Genomic DNA, 23,500 nt, shown 5'->3' on the forward strand with positions numbered 1-23,500 from the left:
TGCTGCGTACCTTTACAAATACATTTGGCTAATGGACATGAGAAAAATGTGGCGTAATTACTTAGTAAAACATCTTGCAAGAAGCATGGACAAAAGAAACCTACAGCGTAGGACTCGTTGATAGCCCTTGGTTTCCCACATATTCATTTATTTGTGGCGGCCCGCCACGAAAAAATTACGGCCGCCACAAATAAAACATTTTAAAAAATAAAAAAATAAATGTTTTTTTTTCCCCCGGCTTTTGACTCGCTCGACTGCTCATAAAAGCAATGGGACTCTGTCTGTGAATGGAGGTTGTAGTTGCATATTATATAAATATCCATCCATTTTCTACCGCTTATTCCCTTTCGGGGTCGCGGGGGGCGCTGGCGCCTATCTCAGCTACAATCGGGCGGAAGGCAGGGTACACCCTGGACAAGTCGCCACCTCATCGCAGGGCCAACACAGATAGACAGACAACATTCACACACTAGGGACCATTTAGTGTTGCCAATCAACCTATCCCCAGGTGCATGTTTTTGGAAGTGGGAGGAAGCCGGAGTACCCGGAGGGAACCCACGCATTCACGGGGAGAACATGCAAACTCCACACAGAAAGATCCCGAGCCTGGATTTGAACCCAGAACTGCAGGAACTTCGTATTGTGAGGCAGACGCACTAACCCCTCTGCCACCGTGAAGCCCATTTTTATATAAATATTATATATAAATATTATATAATATAAATATAATTATATATAAATATTATATAAATATGTACATAAAGTGTTGTAATTATATTCCAACTCCGCGTTTTTCTTGGTCATCGCCGCCGCCGCTGCCACCCATCCACACCGTAACGCAACATAAACACAACACAACAAATACCCAGAATCCCATTCAGCCCTAATTCTTCCGGGCTACAATATACGCCCCCGACCCCGCCCCCTATTGTAGCCCGGAAGAGTTAGGGCTTCATTGGATTCTGGGTATTTGTTCTGTTGTGTTTATGTTGTGTTACGGTGCGGATGTTCTCCCAAAATGTGTTTGTCTTTCTTGTTTGGTGTGGTTTCACAGTGTGGCGCATATTTGTAACAGTGACAAAGTTGTTTGTACGGCCACCCTCAGTGTGACCTGCATGGTTGTTGACCAAGTATGTCTTGCAGTCACATTGCAAGTCACAGACCATGTAACTGGGCCGCCACATTATATGTATGGTTGAAAAGTGGACTAGACGGCATGCCCTTAATGTTGTTGACCAGTGAAAATCGGGAGAATGAATGCCCCGGAAGATTGTCGTGAGGGGGACTGATATTCGGGTGTTTCCCGGAAAGATCGCGAGAGTTGGCAAGTATGTTGCTAGGGCGGGAAAGCCATTCAAAGGTGAATTTGTTAAAAAGTCCATGTTAGACTTTTTTAAGAAACATTTTCTTCCAGCTCAGCCTCACCCAGTTTCTGCATCCAGTGGCCCCCAGGTAAATTGAGTTTGAGACCCCTGATGTAAGCAGAGGAGACATGTTGTCGGCGGCCAGCACTCCAAGGAGAGAAAGGGGCTGGGGGTTGGGGCGTGGCCTTGTAACAGACAGGATCAGTGGATATTACCATCTACGTCACTGATTTTTTTATACGAAATACTGGTATTTTATTTTGATGTGTTGTATCTGTTGATGTAGTTTGGTTGTAGTTGAAAAGCTGATACCTGATAACGTCAAATTGCCAAATATCTGCATCTCATAATAGCTCCATCCCAAGTGTAAACGGAGCAAGAGGAGTGCTAAACTTGATCATGTTGCTTTTTTCCTCAGAAAATATTTCAAGTATGATATTGCTGTGGGTGGAACGTTAGCATGTTAGCTCTCATAGCTATGCCAGTGTCACTAATGTTTGTATCCTCCTATCCCACTGCTTAATGTCATCTTGTTATATGTGATATATGACATCTATTTTGTAAAAAAAAAAAGTGAAGTGAATCATATTTACATAGCGCTTATCTCTAGTGACTCAGAGCGCTTTTACATAGTGAAACCCAATATCTAAGTGTGGGTGGCACTGGGAGCAGGTGGGTAAAGTGTCTTGCTCAAGAACACAACTGCAGTGACTAGGATGGCGGAAGCGGGGATCGAACCTGGAACCCTCAAGTTGCTGGCACGGCTGCTCAACCAACCGAGCCATACCGCCCCCAAAAAAAGTGGAGCAAGCGCTTCTTGGAGACACACTGAGTGGACAAACAGCTCATTACTGTAGCATTAAAGCTACAGACACAAAGTGAGCTCTTACCAGTGGGGCTTACTAAAATATATTTTAAACTGTCTAATTTCAAGCATTCAGGCTAGATTTTGGACAACACACTTCTAATAAACTATTGTGGCACCTCCAAGAATTGTTTGAAGCTATCTTGTAACAAAAATATATTAGGATTTACATCTAATTATTCTCCCAACCAAAGAGCTGCTGTGTGCATTCAGCCTCACTGCTTCCATGGCCACAGGTGGCGCTATGCCGCCTTTTGAGTAACTTAGTGACTTTTCGGGAGATGTGTTTGTGTGTTGATGAGCACACCGCAATAAACAGGTTCATCACCACATCATCTCTTTATTTTATACATGAACAAGAGCACAGCATGTTTGCTCGTTGGTTACGCCGGCGAAGGAATATTTTATGGCAGGCACGTGTGTTAATTTTGTCAGAGCCGCCACGGGATGACAAAAAAATGGAGCTTAATAAGACATCCTGACAGAGAAGCCCTTTAATTTCCTCCCGTCTTGATCTCACGCTGCCCACACACCACGCTGGAAGCTGGGATGCATTTATTTCTTTTTAGAAAGGCTTGCTCTGAGAATGTATTTATGCCCGTCCCCCCTCCTCCTCATGCTCATGCTTGTCTTTATATAAAAAGTGGAGATTACAACATTGCATTATTTCAGGGATGCTGCTTTTCAAATGAATTGCCAAGTTTTAAAAGCCCTGCTGTCTTATCTGCACACTCCCACAAAAAAAGTGTTTAATCCTAAACCAATACAAAGGTGATGAGGGATTCTAACTACAATGCCGACGGATCCAGGAATGTGCTGGATTATTTATTTATTTTATACATGTAGTGAAGTGAATTGTACTTATATAGCGCTTTTCTCTAGTGACTCAAAGCGCTTTACATAGTGAAACCCAATATCGAAGTTACATTTAAACCAGTGTGGGTGGCACTGGGAGCAGGTGGGTAAAGTGTCTTGCCCAAGGACACAACGGCAGTGACTAGGATGGCGGAAGCAGGAATCGAACCTGCAACCCTCAAGTTGCCGGCACGGCCACTCTACCAACCGAGCTATGCCGCCCCATATATATACATATGTACATATATATATATATATATATATATATACATACACACTACCGTTCAAAAGTTTGGGGTCACATTGAAATGTCCTTATTTTTGAAGGAAAAGCACTGTACTTTTCAATGACGATAACTTTAAACTAGTCTTAACTTTAAAGAAATACACTCTATACATTGCTAATGTGGTAAATGACTATTCTAGCTCCAAATGTCTGGTTTTTGGTGCAATATCTACATAGGTGTATAGAGGCCCATTTCCAACAACTATCACTCCAATGTTCTAAAGGTACAATGTGTTTGCTCATTGGCTCAGAAGGCTAATTGATGATTAGAAAACCCTTGTGCAATCATGTTCACACCTCTGAAAACAGTTCAACTCGTTACAGAAGCTACAAAACTGACCTTCCTTTGAGCAGATTGAGTTTCTGGAGCATCACATCTGTGGGGTCAATTAAACGCTCAAAATGGCCAGAAAAAGAGAACTTTCATCTGAAATTTAACAGTCTATTCTTGTTCTTAGATATGAAGGTTATTCCATGCGAGAAATTGCTAAGAAATTGAAGATTTCCTACAACGGTGTGTACTACTCCCTTCAGAGGACAGCACAAACAGGCTCTAACCGGAGTAGAAAAAGAAGTGGGAGGCCGCGTTGCACAACTGAGCATGGAGATAAGTACATTAGAGTCTTTAGTTTGAGAAACAGATGCCTCACAAGTCCCCAACTGGTATCTTCATTAAATACTACCCGCAAAACACCAGTGTCAACATCTACAGTGAAGAGGCGGCTGCAGGATTCTGGGTTTCAGGGCAGAGTGGCGAAGAAAAAGCCATATCTGAGACTGGCCAATTAAAGAAAAATATTACGATGGGCAAAAGAACACAGACATTGGACAGAGGAAGACTGGAAAAAAGTGTTGTGGACGGATGAATCCAAGTTTGAGGTGTTTGGATCACAAAGAAGAACGTTTGTGAGACGCAGAACAACTGAAAAGATGCTGGAAGAATGCCTGATGCCATCTGTTAAGCATGGTGGAGGTAATGTGAGGGTCTGGGGTTGCTTTGGTGCTGGTAAGGTGGGAGATTTGTACAGGGTAAAAGGGATTCTGAATAAGGAAGGCTATCACTCCATTTTGCAACGCCATGCCATACCCAGTGGACAGCGCTTGATTGGAGCCAATATCATCCTACAACAGGACAATGACCCAAAACACACCTCCAAATTGTGCAAGAACTATTTAGAGAAGAAGCAGGCACCTGGTATTATATTGGTAATGGAGTGGCCAGAGCAGTCACCAGATCCAAACCCCTTTGAGCTGTTGTGATTGATACTTTTATTAGTAGATTGCAAAGTACAGTACATATTCCGTACAATTGACCACTAAATGGTAACACCCCAATAAGTTTTTCAACTTGTTTAAGTCGGGGTCCACGTTAATCAATTCATGGTACAAATATAAACTATCAGCATAATAAAGTTATCACACAAGTTAATCATCAAAGTGTATACATTGAATTATTTACATTATTTACAATCCGGGGGGTGGGATGAGGAGGGTTTGGTTGATATCAGCGCTTCAGTCATCAACAATTGCATCATCAGAGAAATGGACATTGAAACAGTGTAGGTCTTATTTAGTAGGATATGTACAGCCAGCAGAGAACATAGTGAGTTCACATAGCATAAGAACAAGTATATACATTAGAAATACATTTGATTATTTACATTTGGTTATTTATAATCCGGGGATATGTGATGTGATATTACGTCGATATTTTTTATTATATACATTTTTTTTTACTTTTCTTATTGTTTACTAACTAAGGAAATATGTCCCTTGACACAGGGGGACTTTAATTATGACCAATGTATGATCCTGTAACTACTTGGTATCGGTACCAAAATTTGTAGTATCCCCAAAACAGAAGAATAAGTGCTTATTGCATTCTAAGAAGTGTAGATAGGACATGTTGAATCAGAAAGTAAGCAGATATTAACAGTAAATGAACAAGTAGACAAATAATAATGTTTTTACTTCATAATTTTGGTCAAAATAATAAAGTGGCAAATGACCCCATATGTTACTCCGTACATAAGCAGCCAAATTTGGAGTCTTTGTTTGTTTACTTAGTACTGAAAGACACGTTGTCTAGTATGTTCACTATCTTTTTTAAGGCCAAAATTCATCTTTGATTGCAATAAAAAAAGGTATGTTTAATGTATCCTAACATTTTCAGTTAAATAAAGCCATTAATTATTTTTTTGTGGTCCCCTTTATTTTGAAAAGTATCAAAAACTATACATTTTGGTACTGGTACCAAAATATTGGTATCGAGACAACCCTAATATATACATACATAGATACATACATATACATACGTACACACATAAATACAAGTTTTTGGATATTTTTTTAGCGTTTTATAGGCGGATTACAACGAATCACATTGGCTTATTTACAAGTTAGAATGCATGAAAAACAAAAATACATGAGTTCTTGTCTTACATAAGGATTCTTTTAAGTCCATGATTATTAGGGGTGTAACGGTACACAAAAATTTTGGTTCGGTAGGTACCTCGGTTCAGAGGTCACGGTTCGGTTCATTTTCGGTGCAGGAAGAAAACATCCATCCATCCATCCATTTTCTACCGCTTATTTCCTTTCGGGGTCGCGGGGGGTGCTGGCGCCTATCTCAGCTACAATCGGGTGGAAGGCGGGGTACACCCTGGACAAGTCGCCACCTCATCACAGGGCCAACACAGATAGACAGACAACATTCACACTCACATTCACACACTAGGGCCAATTTAGTGTTGCCAATCAACCTATCCCCAGGTGCATGTCTTTGGAAGTGGGAGGAAGCCGGAGTACCCGTAGGGAACCCACGCATTCACGGGGAGAACATGCAAACTCCGAACAGAAAGATCCCGAGCCTGGATTTGAACCCAGGACTGCAGGAACTTTGTATTGTGAGGCAGACGCACTAACCCCTCTGCTACCGTGAAGCCAGGAAGAAAACAACAAAATATAAATTTTTGGGTTATTTATTTAACAAATTTGCTAAATCTTCCACCAAAAATATTTTTCTTAGTGGAATATTTGATGTGAAGTAATCTAAAACTTGGATAGGTCAATAATTCATAATAACATTGATTTTGATTCAATATTATGTTTTGAGTAATGACAGTTTGAAATTTAAGAAAAAAACATCTTTGTTTTATTAGTCAACGTTGCAACTTTTTCTAAATTACATTTAGCCTTTAAGCTTTTTTATTTCACTTTTGTTTATGTTTTTGTTTATTCTTATAGTATTTTTAGAATGTGCCGTGGGCCTTTACAACATTAGCTGTGGGCCGCAAATGGCCTGCGGGGGACACTTTTGACACCCCTGCCATAGATAATAAAAAATTAAATCTGATAAATCTATGGGTAATAAGCAGAGCCTGGCGACGCATGCGCATTTATCATAACTCTCTCGCTCTCTCTGTCTCTGCCCCTCCCTCACGGATGTTGCTGCGCACAATTTGTTTTGGTTTTAACCCCTTCTTAACCCTGAACGTACATTAAAAATACACGCAACACTAACTTAAAATGACATTTGAGGCATTTAGGAAACTCCACCCGGACAGCCCCGCAAAAGAGGACATATTCGGTGAAAAGAGGAGGTATGGTCAGTCTATCGTAGCTTGGTTGCTGCGAGCATGCCGTGTGTTGTTGTTTTTTGATTGATTTAAACTTTTATTAGTAGATTACAAAGTACAGTACATATTCTGTACAATTGACCACTAAATGGTAACACCCCAATAAGTTTTTCAACTTGTTTAAGTAGGGGTCCATGTAAATCAATTCATGGTGCCTAGGTGTGCATTGTTCACACAATGTGCGGTGCGCTACTTAATATTCCCGTGTGGAACTCGTTTGGTACGCCGCCGAACCGAACCGAAACCCCTGTACCGAAACGGTTCAATACAAATACGCGTACCGTTACACCCCTATAGATTATTGGTATTTTTTGAATGAATGATTTGCGTTAACGCATTGATTTTGACAGCCCTAAAATGTATTTGACCGTGGTATGACTTTTACTGACCTTTTCAAACCTGAGGGTAAAAAAAATGTAAGTCAAACATTTGCCTGTACAATTAAAGGTTTTATTATGGTGAAAGTTGGGCTTCTTCATATTACTTTTGTCTGCAACTACGGTGCAAGAAGTGTGACTGCATGTGTAAAGAACCTGGCAGTACAAGTAGGTTACTAATGTTCATATAAATACAAGCAAAGGCACCAGGTTTAGTTGGAAAGCTCTTATTTAGTCCTAAAGAGACACGGACCTAAGTAGAAAGAAACAGAAGCCAAACAGGCACAGAAGTGACGCAGGCTCAATCCCGGCTGCTAATCTGTCGACATGTGACACACAATATGAAGCGTCTTTGCACTTATTGGCAATTACTGCTACAAATGTCAAACGCCGACTTCACTGTTTTCCGTCTGGTCAACTTCTTGATATTCTCACGCTGAGATAGACATTTAAAAGCAACGTAGCATAGGACAAGCAGTTTGAACCTTACAGCAGCATGGGGATGAAGGCGCACAATCTCCATAACCATCAGAGTTCCCAGTGAGTGTATATAAACACAACGTCACTGCATACCCATACTGGAACCATGCTTGACCTCCAATTTGTTACGGATCTTGGACAAAATATACTCATAGGAAACAATGGAAACTAAAATAGTCTGTTCCTGGGTCAAACTGTTGCCATCATAAGTAAATGGATAAGACTTTTAGTAATTGTACTCGGACTAACCAGATACTTTTACATTTTACCAAAATTAAGGGGTGACCCCAATGAAGACAAGTGGTATAGAAAATAGATATACTGTGGGGCGAGGCATTAAAACCATATCCATATACGGTATTTCCTTGAATTGCCGCCGGGTATATAGTATGCGCCTGCCTAGAGTTACTGCCGGGTCAAATTCGTTTCACAAAATAATTAGCGCATGCTTAGCATTACCGGCGGCTCAGGATTAATGTCAAACACATTTCGCAAAATATTATTTTTATTAGCGCATGTCTAGAATTTCCGCCGGGTCAAACTCGTTTCGCAAAATAATTAGCATATGCCTAGGATTTCCGCCGGGTCAAACTCGTCACGTCACGAATGACACTTCACCTGTCATCATTTTCAAAATGGAGGAGGCTGATTTCAATCATTTGAAATCGCATAAAGGGAAGAAAATTAAGAGCTATTCAGTAAGATTTAAGGTCCAAGCTATTGAATATGCTAAAAAGAAAAATAAGCAACTATGTTTTATTAATTTACCATAGCTGCGTGTGTCAAATATGGGTCATTAAATGACTCCCGCCTACTTGTGGTAGAGGGCGCTAGTGATCCTTCTTGCGACTACTCGGCTGCAGAAGAAGTGACAACAAGCATCAACAGTGAGCAGAATGTGTTTATTTTTTCCTCTCGCTTGCACTTTTAACATGGAGGATTACATATCTAAAATAAAAAAGTTTTCTAAACTGGACTTATAATCGAAGCAGGAGGTAAAAAAGGAAGATCTCCAGCAAGTCAGAGAGACTTTTAAAACTGAAGAAAGATAAGGAAGACTTCTATAACAAGTTATCGATGCTTTTGATCAGAAGGAGCTGCGCATGGACTTCATTTATAAGTAAAGGTAAAACCATAATAAAGTTTTTTTTTATTAAATGTGCCTTTGATGATGGTATCCTTACATCACACTCAAATTTTTCACGCGCAGGCCTAAATTTACCGCATGCTTTTGCTAAGTGCCGGAGTAAGAAGAAGTTTTAAAATAATTAGCGCATGCTTGCCTTTACCGCATGCCTTTGGTAAGCGTCGGAGTGAGAAGAGTTTTTAAAATAATTAGCGCATGCTTGCCTTTACCGCATGCCTTTGGTAAGCGCCGGAGTGAGAAGAGTTTTTAAAATAATTAGCGCATGCCTGCCTTTACCGCATGCCTTTGGTAAGCGCCGGAGTGAGCAGAGGTTTTGAATTAATTAGCGCCCCGGCGGCAATTCAAGGAAATACTGTACATCGCAACAGACACGTAACTAATATCAATAAAAATGTGTTCAATATAAATCTTTTTCTTTGTCGGAAGAAACAGGAAATGGCAAAGCAAGGTTAGTTGCATGAACAAAGGCACTCGCTAATCAAGTGATCACTGATCAGCCAATCAGGTAACAGTATCAACTATCTTATTGGTTGCGCTGTCTTGTTGTCCCGCCGTCAATTCTCTGCATGAAATGAGGAGAAAAACTAAAAATGAGTGCTGCAGAGGTTGAATACATTGTCGATGAAACAGGAAAAGTCGCTACAGTATGGCAGTTTCTCCGACTTTTTTATTTTTATTTTTAATCGGACCTTAGTCAGACTAAGGCGCTTGTAATTAGTAATAGCACACCAACTTAACCACGCTCACCCTTGCACGCAGCCAGCACTAAACCTGCAGAAAACAGTTCTTCTCCAGTTTCTCTATGCTTACTTTTTCACACTTTGCACTATTTTGTTACACTTTATTAAGCATTTCTAACACATTAAATTCAAGAGGTTATTGTTAACTTTCCTTTCTGCCTTGATAGCTGATGGGATTATAATCAGAGGAAGGTGACATCCATCCATTCATCCATTTTTTACCGATTGTCCCGTTCGGGGTTGTAGGGGGTGCTAGAGCCTATCTCATTTAAATAAATGAGATAGGCTTAAATAAAAATGTTTTCTTCCGGTCCTTATAATAATAATAATAATTATTATCAATAATAATTGATAAAAAATATCAATTATTATTAGGGGTGTAATGATTCGTTTAAACAACGATTCAATTTGATTAAGAATTTGTGGTCACAGATACAATTCAGGGATGATGTCATTTTATTAGAAAGATACGATACGAAACGATACATCCATCCATCCATTTTCTACCGCTTATTCCCTTTCGGGGTCGCGGGGGGCGCTGGCGCCTATCTCAGCTACAATCGGGCGGAAGGCGGGGTACACCCTGGACAAGTCGCCACCTCATCACAGGGCAACGATACAGTGAGTTGAAATTGATTCAGTAACTTTTTAGCAAAAACTAAATCAAGCAGTGTGACTGTGAAATAAATAGTAAACACTGCAGGTGAAGTTTCCGACATTCCAGTTAATCTTGTAAAGGAATTATGTATAAATTGATTATGCATACAAACAAGCAAGTAAACGACAATTATTGGCCAATACAATCTCATCTTATTTGAATAAACTGCAAGCAACACTTTAGGTCAGGGGTGTCCAAAGTGCGGCCCGGGGGAAATCTGCGGCCCGCAGCTCGATTTTTATTGGCCCCCGACACGTTCTATAGACCAGGGGTCACCAACGCGGTGCCCGCGGGCACCAGGTCGCCCGTAAGGACCCGATGAGTCGCCCGCTGGCCTGTTCTAAAAATAGCTCAAACAGCAGCACTTACCAGTGAGCTGCCTCTAATTTTTTTTTTTTTTTACTAGCAAGCTGTTCTCGCCTTGCCCGACATTTTTAATTCTAAGAGAGACAAAACTCAAATAGAATTTGAACATCCAAGAAAATATTTTAAAGACTTGGTCTTCACTTTTTTAAATACATTCATTTATCTTTTTACTCTGCTTCTTATAACTTTCAGAAAGACAATTTTAGTGAAAAAATATACAACCTTAAAAATGATTTTAGGATTTTTAAACACAGATACCTTTTTACTTTTTAAATTCCTTCCTCTTCTTTCCTGACAATTTAAAATTCAAAGCCCACCAGGCTGCACCAAACTTTTGGTGCCTTGTTGTACAGTGGTGTATGCGCAGCAGCTATGAAGGTTGCAAGCCTGTTTGGTTGAACTTATCTTTGTGAATCAGCCTTTTCTGACATGAACTTCATCAAGAACAAACACAGAACACGCCTCACTGATGCACATCTGCAGGACTCAGTCAGAGTTGCAGTGTCAAGTTACACGCCAGAGTACAACACACTTTTAACAGCAAGTTTGTCAGTTAGTGGCTTCCCACTAACTGACAAAGAAACAGATAACAGATTTGGTGTCCAGTTCAAAGTGTGACATGATGTATTTAAAAATTTGAGAGTTGACTTTTGTATTTTACATGAGTTATTTGTACAAACATGGTGCAAAGTAATTCATGATTTGTTAAAAAAAATGTTAGTGGATAGCTAGTTAAAATGGGATATTGTGATTTCCCAAGACTGTCTTAGAAGTGATCATTTGAAAATGTTCAATTTGAAAAATGTGCACTTAGAGAAAATATAAAAATAAAGTGTTGCATATTGATACTTATCTGTTTCTATATATATTTATTGTGAGAAATCATTAAGATGATCAGTGTTTCCACAAAGATAAATATCATTAATTATTAATAATAACAACATAGAGTTAAAGGTAAATTGAGCAAATTGGCTATTTCTGGCAATTTATTTAAGTGTGTATCAAACTGGTAGCCTTTCGCATTAATCAGTACCCAAGAAGTAGCTCTTGGTTTTAAAAAGGTTGGTGACCCCTGCTATAGACAAACTAAGCAGGTCCCAAATTTGAACAAAAAACTATAAACAATTGAACGGGACCAAATCCCCCAAAAATGGGAGCTGAAAACCCAAATGTCAAACAACCGGAGCGTCTTACTTTATAAGGTCTTTGATGACATCTGTGTGTCCTTACAGATTTCTTGTGAGATATGATGTTTTTGAGTGTTCTAAAGGCCTCAAAGGCGTTTCAGTTGATGGTATCATAGCAATATTAGAAAATACAAGTTTACTTTAGGACATGCAAACTCCAAACAGAAAGATCCCGAGCCCGGGATTGAACTCAGGACTACTCAGGACCTCCGTATTGTGAGGCAGACGCACTAACCCCTCCGGGTACTCCGGCTTCCTTCCACCTCCAAAGACATGCACCTGGGGATAGGCTCCTCCCACCTCCAAAGACATGCACCCGGGGGAAGGTTGATTGGCAACACTAAATTGGCCCTAGTGTGTGAATGTGAGTGTGATCTGTGTTGGCCCTGCGATGAGCTAGCGACTTGTCCAGAGTGTAAACCGCCTTCCGCCCGATTGTAGCTCAGATAGGCACCAGCGCGAAGGGAATAAGCAGTAGAAAATGGATGGGATGGATGGAAGTTTACTTTAGAACACACTTAACATATATACAAATAAAAACCTTTTAAAATAGTTTCAATCATATTTATTTTAATAATGTTTTTATATTGGTTTTATATTTATTTTTTTAATCAGTCATCGGTGGAGCAAAGCATAATATTTTAATATTGTTTCTAATATTGTTGTGTAGCACTATGGAAACATTTTTGTTGTTTAAATGTGCTATACAAATAAAGTGGATTGGATGGATTGGATGAAAATCATTATTAAAATCATCAATTATTGTATAACTTTGTTATCTATAACACAAAGCTAAGATGTAAATGTCTTTTTTTCAAACGTTAGCATATGTTCACCTACATTGTTTTGGTTTGAGTATTTTTCATATACAAAATGTATAGAAGTGGCCCTCGCATCCTTCAATTTTTCTCTATGTGGCCCTTGCTGGTAAATGTTTGCACACCTCTGCTTTACGTTGAATTAAGAGGAGGAAACTTTTTCTGCTCGCATTTTCAACATTCAAGAAATGTTCTATTAAAGTATAATAACTAGGGATGCACCGAAATGAAAATTTGTGGCCGAAGCCGAATAAAACTTAAACGCTTGGCCGAAGGCCGAATACCGAATAATGAATGCATCCATCCATCCATCCATCATCTTCCGCTTATCCGAGGTCGGGTTGCGGGGGCAGCAGCCTAAGCAGGGAAACCCAGACTTCCCTCTCCCCAGCCACTTCGTCTAGCTCTTCCCGGGGGATCCCGAGGCGTTCCCAGGCCAGCCGGGAGACATAGTCTTCCCAACGTGTCCTGGGTCTTCCCCGTGGCCTCCTACCGGTTGGACGTGCCCTAAACACATCCCTAGGGAGGCGTTCGGGTGCCATCCTGACCAGATGCCCGAACCACCTCATCTGGCTCCTCTCGATGTGAAGGAGCAGCGGCTTTACTTTGAGTCCCTCCCGGATGGCAGAGCTTCTCACCCTATCTCTAAGGGAGAGCCCCGCCACACGGCGGAGGAAACTCCTTTGGGCCGCTTGTACCCGTGATCTTATCCTTTCGGTCATGACCCAAAGCTCATGACCATAGGTGAGGATGGGAACGTAGATCGACCGGTAAATTGAGAGCTTTGCCTTCCGGCTCAGCTCCTTCTTCACCACAACGGATCGGTACAACGTCCGCATTACTGAAGACGCCGCACCGATCCGCCTGTCGATCTCACGATCCACTCTTCCCTCACTCGTGAACAAGACTCCTAGGTACTTGAACTCCTCCACTTGGGGCAGGGTCTCCTCCCCAACCCGGAGATGGCATTCCGCCCTTTTCCGGGCGAGAACCATGGACTCGGACTTGGAGGTGCTGATTCTCATTCCGGTCGCTTCACACTCGGCTGCGAACCGATCCAGCGAGAGCTGAAGATCCCGGTCAGATGAAGCCATCAGGACCCCATCATCTGCAAAAAGCAGAGACCTAATCCTGCGGTTACCAAACCGGAACCCCTCAACGCCTTGACTGCGCCTAGAAATTCTGTCCATAAAAGTTATGAACAGAATCGGTGACAAAGGACAGCCTTGGCGGAGTCCAACCTTCACTGGAAATGTGTTCGACTTACTGCCGGCAATGCGGACCAAGCTCTGGCACTGATCGTACAGGGAACGGACCGCCACAATAAGACAGTCCGATACCCCATACTCTACAGGACTTCCAGAGGGACACGGTCGAATGCCTTCTCCAAGTCCACAAAGCACATGTAGACTGGTTGGGCAAACTCCCATGCACCCTCAAGAACCCTGCCGAGAGTATAGAGCTGGTCCACAGTTCCACGACCAGGACGAAAACCACACTGTTCCTCCTGAATCCGAGGTTCGACTATCGGACGTAGCCTCCTCTCCAGTACACCTCAATAAACCTTACCGGGAAGGCTGAGGAGTGTGATCCCACGATAGTTGGAACACACCCTCCGGTCCCCCTTCTTAAAGAGACGGACCACCAACCCGGTCTGCCAATCCAGAGGTACCGCCCCCGATGTCCACGCGATGCTGCAGAGTCTTGTCAACCAAGACAGCCCCACTGCATCCAGAGCCTTAAGGAACTCCGGGCGGTTCTCGTCCACCCCTGGGGCCTTGCCACCGAGGAGCTTTTTAACTACCTCAGCGACCTCAGCCCCAGAAATAGGAGAGTCCACCACAGATTCCCCAGGCACTGCTTCCTCATAGGCAGACGTGTTGGTGGGATTGAGGAGGTCTTCGAAGTATTCCTTCCACCTATCCACAACATCCGCAGTTGAGGTCAGCAGAACACCATCCGCACCATACACGGTGTTGATAGTGCACTGCTTCCCCTTCCTGAGGCGGCGGACGGTGGTCCAGAATCGCTTCGAAGCCGTCCGGAAGTCGTTTTCCATGGCTTCCTCGAACTCCTCCCATGTCCGAGTTTTTCCCTCCGCGACCGCTGAAGCTGCACACCGCTTGGCCTGTCGGTACCTGTCCACTGCCTCCGGAGTCCTATGAGCCAAAAGGACCCGATAGGACTCCTTCTTCAGCTTGACGGCATCCCTCACCGCTGGTGTCCACCAAGGGGTTTTAGGATTGCCGCCTCGACAGGCACCAACTACCTTGCGGCCACAGCTCCAATCAGCCGCCTTGACAATAGAGGTGCGGAACATGGTCCACTCGTACTCAATGTCCAGCACCTCCCTCGTGACATGTTCAAAGTTCTTCCGGAGGTGGGAATTGAAACTTTGTCTGACAGGAGACTCTGCCATACGTTCCCAGCAGACCCTCACAATGCGTTTGGGCCTCCCAGGTCTGTCCGGCATCCTCCCCCACCATCGCAGCCAACTCACCACCAGGTGGTGATCGGTAGAAAGCTCCGCCCCTCTCTTCACCCGAGTGTCCAAAACATGAGGCCGCAAATCCGATGACACAACTACAAAGTCGATCATGGAACTGCGGCCTAGGGTGTCCTGGTGCCAAGTGCACATATGGACACCCTTATGTTTGAACATGGTGTTTGTTATGGACAAACTGTGACGAGCACAAAAGTCCAATAACAAAACATCACTTGGGTTCAGATCCGGGCGGCCATTCTTCCCAATCACGCCTCTCCAGGTTTCACTGTCGTTGCCAACATGAGCGTTGAAGTCCCCCAGTAGGACAAGGGAATCACCTGGGGGAGCACTTTCCAGTACTCCCTCGAGTGTACCCAAAAAGGGTGGGTACTCTGAACTGCTGTTTGGTGCATAAGCACAAACAACAGTCAGGACCCGTCCCCCCACCCGAAGGCGGAGGGAGGCTACCCTTTCGTCCGCCGGGTTGAACTCCAACGTACAGGCTTTGAGCCGGGGAGAAACAAGAATTGCCACCCCAGCCCGTCGCCTCTCACTGCCGGCAATGAATGCAGTTTTTAACAATTTTTTTTATATTGCATAAATAGCCTAGAATAAATATTTAGACATGTTTTTCAAATAAAGTAATTTTTTATTGAATATTGACATTTTTTTAATATTCCAGTAGCCTTTGCTTTTCAAAAAAAGCACAAAGTTTTTCATTTATATTAGGCCTTCAAACAAAACATGCATTCCAAAAAAAAAAAAGTGCATTAAAGTGGATAAACCCACAACAAAAGAATTATTGTCCTTTTGGCAAAAGTCTGCTTAGCCACAGTAGATATGTTAATAATGTAAACAGAAGGCTCAAGTAAATCTCAATAAGTGTGTGCTTGTAACCTCATACACTTATACAGGTACACAACATATCCCAACGTCATTGCACGTTGGTTGATTGCGTCACCGCGTCAAAAAATTGCGTCGCACGCCACTATTGTTATTAACTCATTCCACCGAAGGCCGAATGTGGCTTTTTTTGCCATATTCGGCCGAATATATTCGGTTACCGATTAATCGGTGCACCCCTAATAATAACCAACATTTTAACAGTGGACTTTCTTGCTACTTTTGCTTTTGTTTTTCAAAAACATCTTTTCAGGTTGAATTAATGACAGTTTTACCTTTTACTTTTACGTTTTTTTTTTTTACATAAAACTAATACGAAAACCAAATAAATGATGAAAAGATTAAGTACAACCAAATCTGTTCAGGTAAATGAACAGTGGTTTGTAACTACTCTTACTTTAATAAACAGTTACAATAGCAGAGGTACAACAAATGCAAACGCCACCACACAATAACAAAAAGCCATAACACGACAACTATATGCCAAGGCACGACAATACACACACCAAATCAAGCAGGTACGTTTTGGCGACTCACAGACGTCCTGAGACGGAAAGTTGAAAATGATGTCATGAACAAAGTCGGAAAAGTAAGTAAAGTGTGACCCTTTTTCAGTAACTCATATCCAGACAGTCGGTCCGTTGCCGTAACTTGCTCCGCTGTCACTTCCGTCATCTCTGTTGCATCCTTTGTGGCTTAAAGTTGTGTTGCGCCGTATGTATTTGTTGTGGCTTTTGCAATCGTGCCGTAGCGGAAAGTTGTTGTGTTGTGATTTATGATATTTATCTTGCATTTTTTGTGACCATTCTCAGCCACCTCGGGTGGCCACAATTCTTGATTTGCGAACTGATGGCGATGACGCCACGGATGGGCGGACAGACTTGAAAAACATTTTAATGTCTTAATCATTAAAAGTGTTAACCTTCATATAAAGTCTGCTGTTCTTACATCCAGTGTTTTTCTTTTACTAGTATCGATGAAATGAACCGATTGCCCTTTAAAACCATGTTGGGTCAATACATATCTCCCGAAAAAGAAAATTTGCCGAGCACAGAGCGATGTAATTGAATGTAAAGCAGTCATTCTAGAAATAGTGGTACGGGGGCTCTATCTAATACGGGGGTCAGCAACCAGCGTGCGGCTCTTCAGCTCCGACCTAGTGGCTCCATTGAGTTGTTGTTTTTTTTTTAAATGCATACAAATTTTGGCTTTAGTAGGGTTTCTTTAGAGGGAAAAACATGCCAAAAACCTTCCTAACTGTTAGAAATTCCACTGTTTGTATTAAACATGCTTTACTGACGAGAGTATCTGACGAGGACCGTTTTGTCCTACATATTTTGGCGGTCCTTGAACTCACCATAATTTACATGTTTACAAGTACAACTATCTACGACAATGCCACATATAGACATGTTTTATGCCACCTCTTCTTTGACTCATTTTGTCCACCAAACTTTTTATGCTGTGCATGAACGCACAAAGATGGGCTTTGTTGATGTTATTGACTTGTATGGAGTGCTAATCACGCATACTTGGTCACTGCATGATTGCAAGCTAATCGATGCTAACGTGCTATCTAGACTAGCTGTATGTACATATTGCATCATTATGCCATGTCTGTAGGTATATTTGAGCTCATTTATTTTCCTTTACTCATGTCCTCTGTCTATGTAATTTATATTTGCATGACTCATGACACAATATCTGTAGGTAATATTTGCTGCATATCTGATAGTTGTGTGTGTGCCATGTTGTTCCAGACCACAGCAAATGTTACCCAACTTGCAAAGATTGTATAAATCCGTAAGAAAAAGACAGCCTGCAGTTTCCTTTAAGTTGGACACACACATTTATACCTTCGGCCATTCTAAGCCAGGAGTACTCTCACCCTCTGAGAAGTCTCTGTTTATACTAATGTTTTCCAATGTTGTAAAAATGTGTAGATTACGGTCAACATTGCTGTCAGAAAAGATTTGCTTCAGCCTGTGACACACATAGTCATTTTGATAGTAGGCTAATATAGACACTTGTGTCATGTGTTGTCTTTCTTCATTATAACACGTATACAAGGCTTTTATTTATTGGAGGCTCCAGGCAGGATTTTTTTTTGTTCCAATATGGCTCTTTCAACATTTTGGGTTACCGACCTCTGAATGCCAAAGAATCCATTTTTAAATACTGTAATGACGTTACTCGAGCCGTTACCAAAGGTTTAAAAGCCTTCAATGGAAGTTGTTACAATTACACCCCAAAATAAACATTTAGGACACAAACTGAAGCGTCTTACGCCAGCATTACTATCACACAACAGGCGTGGGGACCAAATGTTCCCCACATTCTCCACTTATGTCCAGCCTCACTCAGCCCATCAACTCGCAGAACTCTAGTAAACAAAGACCAACACCGGCAGAGAAAGCAATGATGCCTTCAAAGCCATGGAAAACCACAAAATAAATTACATAAACTACACATGAAACATAACATACCGTAGTTTCGTTACAATATCAATACAATTTAAAAAATGTAAAAATATAAAATACGATCCAAAATATTCCTAAAATATTAAATGTACTTGTTAAATAATACCCTGGCTTTGTTTTTAGTACATACTTGGGCCTACTATGCTAATGTATTATAATATCAGTCAATATGGTGGTACTTAGGGAGCTTAGTGTTTTCTGAGGTGGGGATGGCGTGGTACTGTCGGGAGACTGGCCGTGCCAGCAACCTGAGGGTTCCTGGTTTGATCCCCCACCTTCTACGTCCGTAGTGTCCTTGAGCAAGACACTTTACCCTTGCTCCTGATGGGTCATGGCTAGCGCCTTGCATGGCAGCTCCTGCCATCAGTGTGTGTGAATGGGTGAATGTGGAAATAGTGTCAAAGCCCTTTGAGTACTTTGAAGGTAGAAAAGCGTTATACAAGTAAAACCCATTTACCATTTACTTGAGAAACACTGATATAAAGAATATAAATCTATATGATTAATCGTTACACCATTAATAATTGCCAGTATACTATATATTAAACAATATTACAACCATACTTGATGAAAATATTCACGAGTTTAACTTACTTAACAGTCATACAGGTGTAAAAAAAAAAAGGTGTGTGTCAGTAGCAATGTGAAAACAACAAACAAGTGCGTAGCCAGGATATTTCTCGTTGCCAAGCGCTCAAACCACACGTAAAGGTTTTTGTGCGTCTGTATGCGGTGTAAAACTATGGAAGAAAGTGGACTTACAACACAAGCAATGCCACACTATTAATGGATTTATACTATTATACAAACATCGGGTCTGGTTCAAATAGAGGGACTGGGGGTGTTTAATTTGACCTGCTGTTGAAATCTGTCTCAAAGTGTTAACATGCTCAATGTTTCTTTACCATTATTGCTACGTTGTCTATTACCATTGTTGGTATGTTCATTCTTCCTACATTGTTGATACAAATGATTCTTACAGTATAATAATTATTGTCATGCCACCATGATACAACATTTGTATTATAATCTTTAATTACAGTAACAGTGAAACTCAATATTATAATCACTGAGTGGAGAACTCGGGGTGGGATTAAATAAATTATCTTCTTCCCACTCCCTATATTATTACATGTTGTCCACCTTGTACGTTTTTTTATGTCATTGCCTGAAATAAATGCCATCCATCCATTTTCCTCCGCTTATCCGAGGACGGGTCGCGGGGGCAGCAGCCTAAGCAGAGAAGCTCAGACTTCTCTCTCCCCAGCCACTTGGTCAAGCTCCTCCCGGAGGATCCTGAGACGTTCCCAGGCCAGCCGGGAGACATAGTCTTCCCAACGTGTCCTGGGTCTTCCCCTTGGCATCCTGCAGGTCGGACATGCCTGAGGCGTCCGGGTGGCATCCTGAGCAGATACCTGATCCACCTCATCTGGCTCCTCTTGATGTGGAGGACCAGCGGCTTTGTTTTGAGTTCCTCCTAGATGACAGAGATTCTCACCCTATTTCTAAGGGAGAGCCCCGCCACCCGACGGAGGAAACTCATTTGGGACACTTTTTTCCCCGTGATCTTGTCCTTTCGGTCATGACCAAAGGTGAGGATGGGAATATAGATCGACTGGTAAATTGAGAGCTTTACCTTCAGGCTCAGCTCCTTCTTCACCACAACGGATCGATACAGCGTCCGCATTACTGAAGACGCCGCACCGATCAGCCTGTCGATCTCACAATCCACTCTTCCCCCACACCTGAACAAGACTCCTAGGTACTTGAACTCCTCCACTTGGGGCAAGATCTCCTCCCCAACTTGGAGATGGCACTAACCCTAACAAATAAATACATGAAAATTAACAAAAAAAATCTGTAATTATTTCCTACATGAAGGAAGTCTACAGCAAACCTGCTCAGTGGCTTTGTGGTTAGAGAGTCATACCAAAGAATATAAAAATGGGAGCCACAACCTCCCTGCTTGGCACTCAGCATCAAAGGTTGGAATTGGGGGTTAAATCACCAAAAATCATTCCCGGGCGCGACCACCGCTGCTGCTCACTGCTCCCCTCACCTCCCAAGGGGGTGGAACAAAGGGATGGGTCAAATGCAGAGGGTAATTTCCCCATACCTAGTGTGTGTGTGTGTGACAATAGACATCTGTTAAGGGTAGGCAGCATGGAGCACTACTGCCTACTGGCGCTGACGAGACGCAGGGCCGCCATCTTGGAGTGGTGATACGCTCCACTCAGTGCAATTCAATTGGCAGAAGCAATGAACTGTCTGCGCATTTCACTCATCTTACCTCACAGAATACCACTGATTTTCACCCGCTTTTTTGTCATACGTGTAGCTATGACAAAGGACACATGTTTTATTATTCATAGTTTGCTTAACAGCAATATAATATTCTTATATGCTATAAGTGACCAGACGTCCGAGATCAAAACTGGGAATATAATCTCAGAGACGGGGGAAAAAAATCGGTCAGCTATTTTTAAGTTGAAGAAACAATATGATTAGGTTATATATGCATGCATATATCCTACACAAACAATGTATGAATACATTAGATATCTATATATCTTATAGACCAGTAGTTCTCAACCTTTTTTCAGTGATGTACCCCCTGTGAACATTTTTTGAATTCAAGTACCCCCTAGTCAGAGCAAAGCATTTTTGGTTGAAAAAAAGAAATAAAGAAGTAAAATACAGCACTATGTCATCAGTTTCTGATTTATTAAATTGTATAACAGCGCAAAATATTGCTCATTTGTAGTGGTCTTTCTTGAACTATTTGGAAAAAAAGATGTGAAAATAACTAAAAACTTGTTGAAAAATAAACAAGTGATTCAATTATAAATAAAGATTTCTACACAGAAGTAATCATCAACTTAAAGTTCTCTCTTTGGGGATTGTAATAGAGATCCATTTGGATTCATAAACCTAACTCTAAACATTTCTTTACAAAAAAGAAATATTTAACATCAATATTTATGGAACATGTCCACAAAAAATATAGCTGTCAACACTGAATATTGCATTGTTGCATTTCTTTTCACAGCATAAAACTAACATTCATATTTTGTTGAAGCATTATTCAATAAATATATTTATAAAGGATTTTTGAATTGTTGCTATTTTTAGAATATTTAAAAAAAAATCTCACGTACCCCTTGGCATACCTTCAAGTACCCCCAGGGGTATGCGTACCCCCATTTGAGAACCACGGTTATAGACTGTATCTCTGTTGCTGCAGCAGCACAGAGTTTATTCTGTCTTGGCCCTTTATATTGATATTTTCTATTACATTCTTCCCTTAAATGATAATGTTAACAGTGATTGTTTTTGTATTTTTTATGTATGTCGCTTTGGATAAAAGAGTCTGGCTAATACTTAAAAATATATAAACATCTGAAAGTCTTTATATCATCTAAAACCACCAATCTGGCTATTACAATCTTAATCTCCATCATTTATTTCAACTTTATGTAATTCAAGTATGACATGTTTTAATTTAATTAATTTCATTCACAAGCAATTCTATTATGGTCATACTCTTGTTTGCTAGCGGCTATTTTTTCAGTACAATTGAAGGTCTTTGCTATTTCTCAACTCTGTGGTAATATTATTTTCACAAAATACAACCAATAGTACGTTAATGTTAAATCTTACTTGTGAAAAGTAATCCCCCCCATTCCTATTTTCAACAGTCCGCTCATTTGAGCAGGAAAACGCTGAAAACCATCTTTGAGAGATGGTGGTCTAAAGGTGGACGAGCTGGCGTCCTGGTGCAGCCTCAACAACCTGGAGCTGAACGCCTCGAAAACAGTGAAGATGATCATGGACTTCAGGAAAGTCACAGCCCCACCACCGCCCCTCACCCGGACTGACTCTCAAACCCCCGTCTTAAATGGGGATTCCTTCCATTTCTTGGGCACCACCATCACCCAGGGCCTCAAGTGGGAGCCAACCATCATCTCCCTCATCAAGAAGGCCCAGCATATGATGTACTTGCTGCGGCAGCTGAGGAAACTTAAAAGCCTACTGAAATGAGATTTTCTTATTTAAACGGGGATAGCAGGTCCATTCTATGTGTAATACTTGATCATTTCGCGATATTGCCATATTTTTGCTGAAAGGATTTAGTAAAGAACATCGACGATAAAGTTCGCAACTTTTGGTCGCTAATAAAAAAGCCTTGTCTGTACCGGAAGTAGCAGACGATGTGCGCGTGACGTCACGGGTCGTGGAGCTCCTCACATTGTTTACAATCATGGCCACCAGCAGCGAGAGCGAATTGGACCGAGAAAGCGACGATTTCCCCATTAATTTGAACGAGGATGAAAGATTCGTGGATGAGGAAAGTGAGAGTGAAGGACTAGAAAGAAAAAAAAAGACGAGGGCAGTGGGAGCGATTGAGATGTTATTAGACACATTTACTAGGATAATTCTGGAAAATCCCTTATCTGCTTATTGTGTTTACCTTTGTTCTAGTGAGATTATATGGTCGTACCTGAAAATCGGAGGGGTGTGACCACCAGTGTCTCAGAGGGAAGCCATGTTTCTCGACAAGGCAAGGCAGCCGGGCTGAGATTTTTTTTTTTCCCCTCCTCCACGGTTTAAGCATCCGACGGTCGGGGGCAGCCGGTCGGAGGAGGCAAGAGAGTCCGCAGCTGCATGAAGAGCGAAGCAAACTCTCCGCTCATGTCTACGGTGAGCCGAAACCTGCTGGTTGACATGTGGTATGGAATCATGTTCGCTTGACCGCTCTGTCCAATAGTAAAGCTTCACCGTCAGCTTTCGGGAATGTAAACAAGGAAACACCGGCTGTGTTTGGGTTGCTAAAGGCGGCCGCAATACACCG

At 41.7% G+C, this 23,500-nt stretch overlaps 1 protein-coding gene across 3 annotated transcripts in view; it reads right to left on the reverse strand.

The window, feature by feature from the left end:
* The window catches only part of fbxw7 (F-box and WD repeat domain containing 7), a 349,039-nt gene that overhangs the window by 324,098 nt on the left and 1,441 nt on the right, over positions 1-23,500 (reverse strand). The window lies entirely within an intron of this gene.

Source organism: Nerophis ophidion, linkage group LG20, assembly GCF_033978795.1.
Source record: "Nerophis ophidion isolate RoL-2023_Sa linkage group LG20, RoL_Noph_v1.0, whole genome shotgun sequence".
Classification (NCBI taxonomy): domain Eukaryota; kingdom Metazoa; phylum Chordata; class Actinopteri; order Syngnathiformes; family Syngnathidae; genus Nerophis; species Nerophis ophidion.